This window comes from Miscanthus floridulus, chromosome 8, assembly GCF_019320115.1.
Source record: "Miscanthus floridulus cultivar M001 chromosome 8, ASM1932011v1, whole genome shotgun sequence".
NCBI classification, from domain to species: Eukaryota; Viridiplantae; Streptophyta; class Magnoliopsida; order Poales; family Poaceae; genus Miscanthus; species Miscanthus floridulus.
Genome location: NC_089587.1, coordinates 183,429,692 through 183,436,953, shown reverse-complemented (window position 1 = coordinate 183,436,953; position 7,262 = coordinate 183,429,692).

Here is a 7,262-nt window from a genome sequence, read left to right as displayed (position 1 = left end):
CAAGAAAGAATCAAGTGATGATGATGATCTTAGTGATATTGATGATGAAGCTATGGCTCTCTTTATGCGCAAGATGGGAAAATTCATAAAGAAGAAGGGCTATGGTGCAAGAAAGAGAAGAGATCACACCAAGAAGAAAGAGTATGTGAGAAGATGCTACAATTGCAAAAGCCCCGATCATGTAGTAGCAAATTGTCCATACAATAGTGACAATGATGAGGATGAGAAGAAGAAGCACAAGGAGGATAAGAAAGAAAAGAAGGAGAAGAAGGAGAAGAGAATGACCTTCCAAAAGAAGAATAAGGGTGGAGGCTATGTGTTGACACCGTTTTTTGCACGTGTCAAAATGATCGGAGTGGACTAATCGGCAAGGGGAAAGTTACTGTATACTTGATAGCCGATGAAAGCCAACTTGTAAAGATGGTTGCCAATAGCTGGTGATGGTCGATGGAGAGGTTGATTTAGACTCGGGCGTTGCCGATGAGGTTGAAGGTGTCATTGTCGATGCCGATGAAGGGAGGCTTGAAGACTACTGCCGATGAAACAGGGAGTATGCCGATGAAGGAAGACTTGAGGACTACTACCGATGAAACAAGGAGTATGCTGATGAAGGAAGACTTGAGGACTACTGCCGATGAAACAGGGGGTATGCCAATGGGAAGGAGGACGGTGAGATTTCCATCGTAATTGAGGCGGACAGGGAAATAGATAGGAGTTGATTTCCTTTTCTATATTTGTTAGAGTATGATTCATGTAAGAGTCACGTGTTTCCTTAGATATGGGCTTGGTGTCCTAGTTGTGTTTGGTTGTGTCTCTTTAGATCAGGGTATAAATATGGAGTGAGAGGCAATGTAATTAGATATATCAATCAATATCAAAACCAATTTTTACTACCATTTGCATCTACTTACTTTTCAGCGACTTCGTCAATTTGCATTATTTTCTCTTTACGAGTTCTCATTGATTCGGCGAGCTGCATCGCTTCAGTGCAACCTTCGGCGATCCTCAAGTTCCACGTGAGTACCTCTTGGCTGTGACTTCCGGGCGTATCGCTGTTGTTAGGACCAAAGTGCTCGTATCTTCATCCTTGTCGATTAACAGGTCAAATCGACTGGCACGCCTTGGATATCGATTCGGGTATTAGCCCTTTGTGTTTGCAGATCCACTTTTGCATCAACACATCTTTTGGCATGCTCGGTGGGACAAACCAATCTGATCAATATGTTCAATTCTGAGATCGATGCGGGGAACATTATCGCGGTATCAGAAGAAGATCTTAAGGAAGAGTAGAGGCAGGCTATGGAAAAGGCCGTAGAAGAATACAGGCAGCTTTGTCTGAAATCATTTAGCCTAAACAAGAGTGGACAAGTCATCCAGAAGCAAGATTTGCCGTTGCCTCGGCAGGTTACCTTTGACTCCAATCCTGGTAAACTTCAAGAGATGGTTAATTCTGTAGTAAATCATGCTTTGATTAATCATTCCAATGTGTTGTCCAATACTGTTCATAATGCTATGGTTCGAACTCTCAAAGAAGGACAAGCGTCACCGCATTATGTTGGGCCTGCCTATCACCAACCAGAGCCGGCATCTGTCAATACTCCATCGGCTCCCTCGGCCGTTGTGGGTACAGAAGTTACTTCTTCTCCAGTATCGGCAGGCTTACCTAATATTCAATCTACACCGATACGATCAGATCCGGTACTACCAGGAGGACGAATTCAGCTTAGTACAGATCTATCGGCATCAGCTATGTCAGGCCCTGTGTCTCAGAATAGCCAGATTCCTACTAATTGGTGGGGATATGGTATGCCTCCGGAGTCATCTGCTTTCAATCCTAGATTACCTCAAGTGTTTGACGCAGTAGGAAAAGCTCCTATACCATTGGCTGTTTCGCCGATGGCCCAAGTGCCTCAATATGCCACAGCAACTACTATGCAACCAACTCCAGGGGGTTTCCAGATGCCTTTGGTTCAAACGCCTAGTTCAAATCCATCGGCAAGCTTACTGCCGATGCAGCAGAAAGCACCTGTTATGAGTCAAACTGGGGTTCAGTTTATGCCTCAAGCTGGTTATAATTATCCAACAATGTCAGCAAATTACCAGCCATCGGTAAGTTTTGTACCGATGGGTTCTAATAATGGTTGGTCAGGACAGTTACCTGTTCAACATATAGTTCAGCAAAGTCAACAGATTGCAGGGATTCAACAGGGTTATATGCAAGCTGGTGTCTAGAATCAAGCATCGGTAGCACAGCCGATGAATCCTTTCCAACAGGTTAATGGACCACAAGTAACGGCGAATATGCCGATTGCTGGAGATCGTGGGCCACAAAGATATGTGGAGGGATATCAGCAGGCACTTCCTGTAGAAATTCAGCCAGTTCGTCATCAGGAGGCTGATGCTTTTTGGACCGATAGGATAGCAGAAATTATGAAGGATCAGTTTGGGATAAAGCCCAAGGTCAATACTTATTCTTATCGGACTCCATATCCTCCTACATATGATTTAATTCCTCTCCCAAGGTGCATTTGGTGTATCGGCAGGTCAATTCTTGGGTTTTATGGTGCATCAGCGGGGCATCGAAATCAGTAGGAAGTCTATTGATGCAATTAACAAGGTGGTTGCTCCTGCCAATAAGATTGAATTGCAATCTTTGATCGGTAAGATTAATTTCATTAGAAGATTCATATCTAATCTGTCGGGTAAGATCAAGGCTTTCAGTCCATTACTTAAATTGAAGGCCGATCAGGAATTTGTATGGGGAGCTGAGCAGCAGTTAGCCCTCGATGAAATTAAGAAATATTTAACAAATCCTCCAGTGCTAGTTCCACCTCAACACGGGAAGCCTTTCAGGTTGTATTTGTCAGCTGATGATACTGTTATTGGTTCAGCTCTTATTCAAGAATTTGAAGGGAAAGAACGTGTTATTTATTATCTGAGCAGAAGATTAGTGGATGCTGAGACAAGGTATTCGGCCGTCGAAAAATTATGTCTATGTTTATACTTTTCTTGTGTCAAATTGAGACATTATTTGTTATCTGCCGAATGTACGGTCATATGCAAAGACGACGTAGTCAAGTACATGCTGTCAATGCCGATATTAAGTAGTAGAATCGGCAAGTGGATTTTAGCATTATCAGAATTTGAACTACGTTACGAATCGACCAAGGCAGTTAAGGGGCAAGTTATGGCTGATTTCGTTACTCAGCATTGTAATACAGTGGACTCTCTGGAGATTGCCCCTTGGACACTTTTCTTCGATGGTTCCACATGCGGTGAAGGAGCAGGTATCGGCATTGTGTTGATTTCACCTCAAGGAAGGAAGTATGAGTTTTCATTGCCGATTGTTGCTACATCGACAAACAATCAGGCTGAATACCAAGCCTTGATAAAAGGGTTAGAATTACTGAAGGAGATATGTGCCGATGCTGTTGAAATCTTTGGTGATTCTATGCTAGTTACAAATCAATTGACTGGAATTTATGAATGCCGAAGTGAAGCTTTGATTTCATATTATGAAAGATGTTTGCAATTGTTGAAAGGATTTAGAGATTTTCATCTTGAACATATCTCTCGGTTGCATAATGAGGAAGCTAATCGACTAGCTCAGCATGCTTCAGGGTATCAGCCTATTCAGGAAGTGCTAACATCGGCAGTTGATACCGATGACTGGAGGAAGGAGGTTGTCGATTATTTAAAGGATCCATATAGAAAGGTTGAGAGACGTATAAGGTTCCAAGCTACTAAGTATGTGCTCCTCGATGATGAATTATATTATCGAACTATAGATGGAGTTTTACTTAGATGTGTTAGCAGTGATGAATCGAAAAGCTTGATGAGTGAAATTCATGAAGGAGTGTGTGGGGCGCATCAATCGGCTTTCAAGATGAAGTGGATGATTAGAAGGAATGGGTACTATTGGCCGACTATTCTTGAATATTGTTTTAAATATTTTAAAGGATGTCAGGGGTGTCAAAAGTTTGGTAATATTCAAAGAGCGCCTGCATCGGCTATGAACCCTATAATCAAACCGTGGCCGTTCCGGGGATGGGCTATTGATGTCATTGGTCAGATTTATCCGCCATCGAGTAAAGGACATAAATTTATTCTGGTTGCTACCAATTATTTCACAAAATGGGTTGAGGCAAATCCTTTTAAAAAGGTGACATCGGTTAATATGATTGATTTTGTGAAAGAGCATATTGTCTACTGATTTGGTATTCCTCAGACTATCACTACCGATCAGGGCACTATGTTTATATCAGGAGAATTTGATGAGTTTGCTGTAGGTATGGGAATTAAAGTTTTAAATTCTTCTCCATATTATGCTCAAGCTAATGGTCAAGCTGAGGCTTCTAACAAAGGGATCATCAAACTCATTAAGCGCAAAATTGAAGAAAATCCTAGGAGGTGGCATACAGTATTAAATGAAGTCTTGTGGTCATATCGGATGTCATGTCATGGTTCAACCAAAGTAACGCCTTATCAGTTAGTATATGGACACGATGCAGTATTGCCTTGGGAAATTAAAATTGGCTCTAGGTGAATACGTTCTCAAAATCAGCTGACAGCCGATGATTATAATACCCTTATGAAGGATGAGTTGGAAGATGTGGCGGGTCATCGGTTAAGGGCTTTAATTAGCATCGAAGAAAATAAGAAAAGAGTAGCCAGATGGTATGACAAGAAGGTGAAGATAAAGGAGTTTGCCGATGGAGATCTGGTCTAGAAATTGGTTTTACCGATTGGGACTAAAAGTTCAAAGTTTGGAAAGTGGTCTCCTAATTGGGAAGGTCCATATCGGATAAATCAGTCTGTTCCTGGTAACGCATATATTCTAGAAACCCTCGAAGGGGTTGTGTTTCCTAGAGCATTAAATGGAAAATATTTAAAGAAATATTACCCTAGTATCTGGATGGATGCATAAAAGTATAAGTGCCGATAACAGTCCTATCGGCTAGAATTATGCAAGGATGTCAATGTCTCATAAAGTGACGATACAATAAACAAGATTACAAGTTCAACAAGGATTGGATAGCTAATATCGCACGCAGGCGAATCTGCTCGGCTTCCTCCATTTCTTTGATATCGTCATCGGCAGTACCCTCCACAGGCTTGAGTTTTTTCTTCATGGCCAAAGCTTTGCGAGCCTGGATATCTCTTTCTTGCTGAAGGGCTTTGATGGCATTGGGTAGCTGGCTTTCTTTTTGTTGAGCATGAGTTAAGGCTGCATCGACTTCCTTCAATTCAGCCAATAGAGCCATCTTTCTTGCTGATAAATCCAAGATTTTCTGCTTAAGTTCAGCACCCGAAGTCCGCAAGTTGCCGATGCCCTTGTGCTTCTCATCGGCAATTTGTTTTAGTTGTAGCATCTCTTCTTTGAGTTGAGCCTGAGCTGCTCTATCGGCAATACATTGAGCAGCCCGTTGATATTGTAGTTGGCGACTCTCTAAATGGGCTGCTGGGAAGAGTACTTCTTCAACATCGGCAGGGACCTGGCCACGGATTGTTTTGAAAATTACCTTTGCGGGGTCCGAGTCATCTACCAGTTGGGCGGTATCCTGCTGTAGCAAGTTCAGGAGAGCTTCCAACCTGGACTTAGTTTCTGCCGATATTGTTCCCAGTGCAAGAGAAGAACTTGTTTCCTCTCCATCATCGTCAGAGACGTCAATAACGAAGGAGAATAGGCTGTTTGGGGAGTCTTGTTCCTGAGGAAAAGGAAAGGAGGTCAGTTAAGGATAAGTATGAGTATTGTAAATCAGCTAGGTTAATCAGTTTACCTGTTTCAAGGCGATTTCCTGTGCTCGACTAGAGGAAGCAACCTGGAGTATGTCGTGTGGGGGATCGGTTGAGCTTGCCGATGGGATATACTCTGTGACTTCATCGGTGGTTGGCTCTTGAGGTATGATGACCGATGACATTGGGGCAGATGTAGGGATCGGCATGGACCTTTGTCATTTTGGCTATGCTTTAGCATCTGTTAAAGCTTTGCGCTTTGCTTGGGCATCGGCAATGATTGGCTGGAGGGCATCGGCACTTGTTGATTGTGAAGCTTGGACATCTGGTATGCTTGCTGATGTACCCAATTGTTGCTGCAAAACAAGTGTAAGGTATGATATTTAATAGATAAAATGTAAAGTTAAGAAGATACCTCTGAAGGTTCGTCAAAAGAAGTGGTGCTTGATATTGGAGGAATTGCCAATGACGATCCAGCAGTAGCTCTTACCCCCTGGTGATTAATGTTAATATAGTTTGTGATCGGCATGAGTAGAAATAAACAAGGTTGTTACCTTGAATGCCTTGACCAAGGTTGTAGCAGCAGCCGATGGAGTGGCCCTGGCTATAGCCAATTTGGACTTGGAGGTGATGGTCTTGGTACGGATCTTCTGGTGAGTCAAAGCGGCTAAGGTGGGAGCGTTGTAGCCGATCGGTGATATCGGGGAAACAGGCCGAAGATTGAAGGGTTTCCCACTTTTGCTCATAGTTGGTGCTGGGTTGTTAACCTGTCACGAGAGAGTTAGTTACCGATATATGAAAGGAAAAAGCGGAAGGGAGCTAAAAGGAACTTACTGCGTCATCGGGAATGGCGTATTCAGGGTCGATCATGTGCCGATATGTGTGAACAGATGTTGCAAACAGTTGTTCCTTCCACTCTCGCCACCATTGCTTATATGACTCGGTGATGAAAGATACTGGCGTCCAGGTGGATATATCAACATCTGTAGTATCGGCATCGGGGGAGAGTTGTACTACCTTGTTCCAATCTGTTCCGCAGGTAATTGTTTCCCTAGGTTTGATCACATCGGCAAAGCAAAGTTTGATTGGCAGTTGCCCAAAAGCCAATTGACGGGATACTGCCGATGGGTTGTAAAATTCATACGTAATGCTGGTGTTTTTCCCGCTACCAAATGTATTTACTGGGATTACCCTGGGAGCAATGATGGCCATCATGAGTTCCTTATCCTGATTCAGAGTGTCATCGGCAAAGTTGAAAAGAAGGGGGAATCTGTTTTCTTCGTCAATATAAGGTACCCAGGCCCTATGATCACGAGAAAGACCATTGTAGAGGCTCTAGAAGAATCTGCCGATCTGGTCTTCATTGGCCTCTGTTCCAGGAAGGACAATTATGGCTTCACCAAAATTGAGGGGTGAGCGTGTTGCTGATTCATCATCCCCAAGCACATGGTCTTCAGCAATTTCTCGTGGGAATTGTTGGGCAAAAAAGTCCCATTGCAGACGTTTGTGCATATGGGCATTCAGCC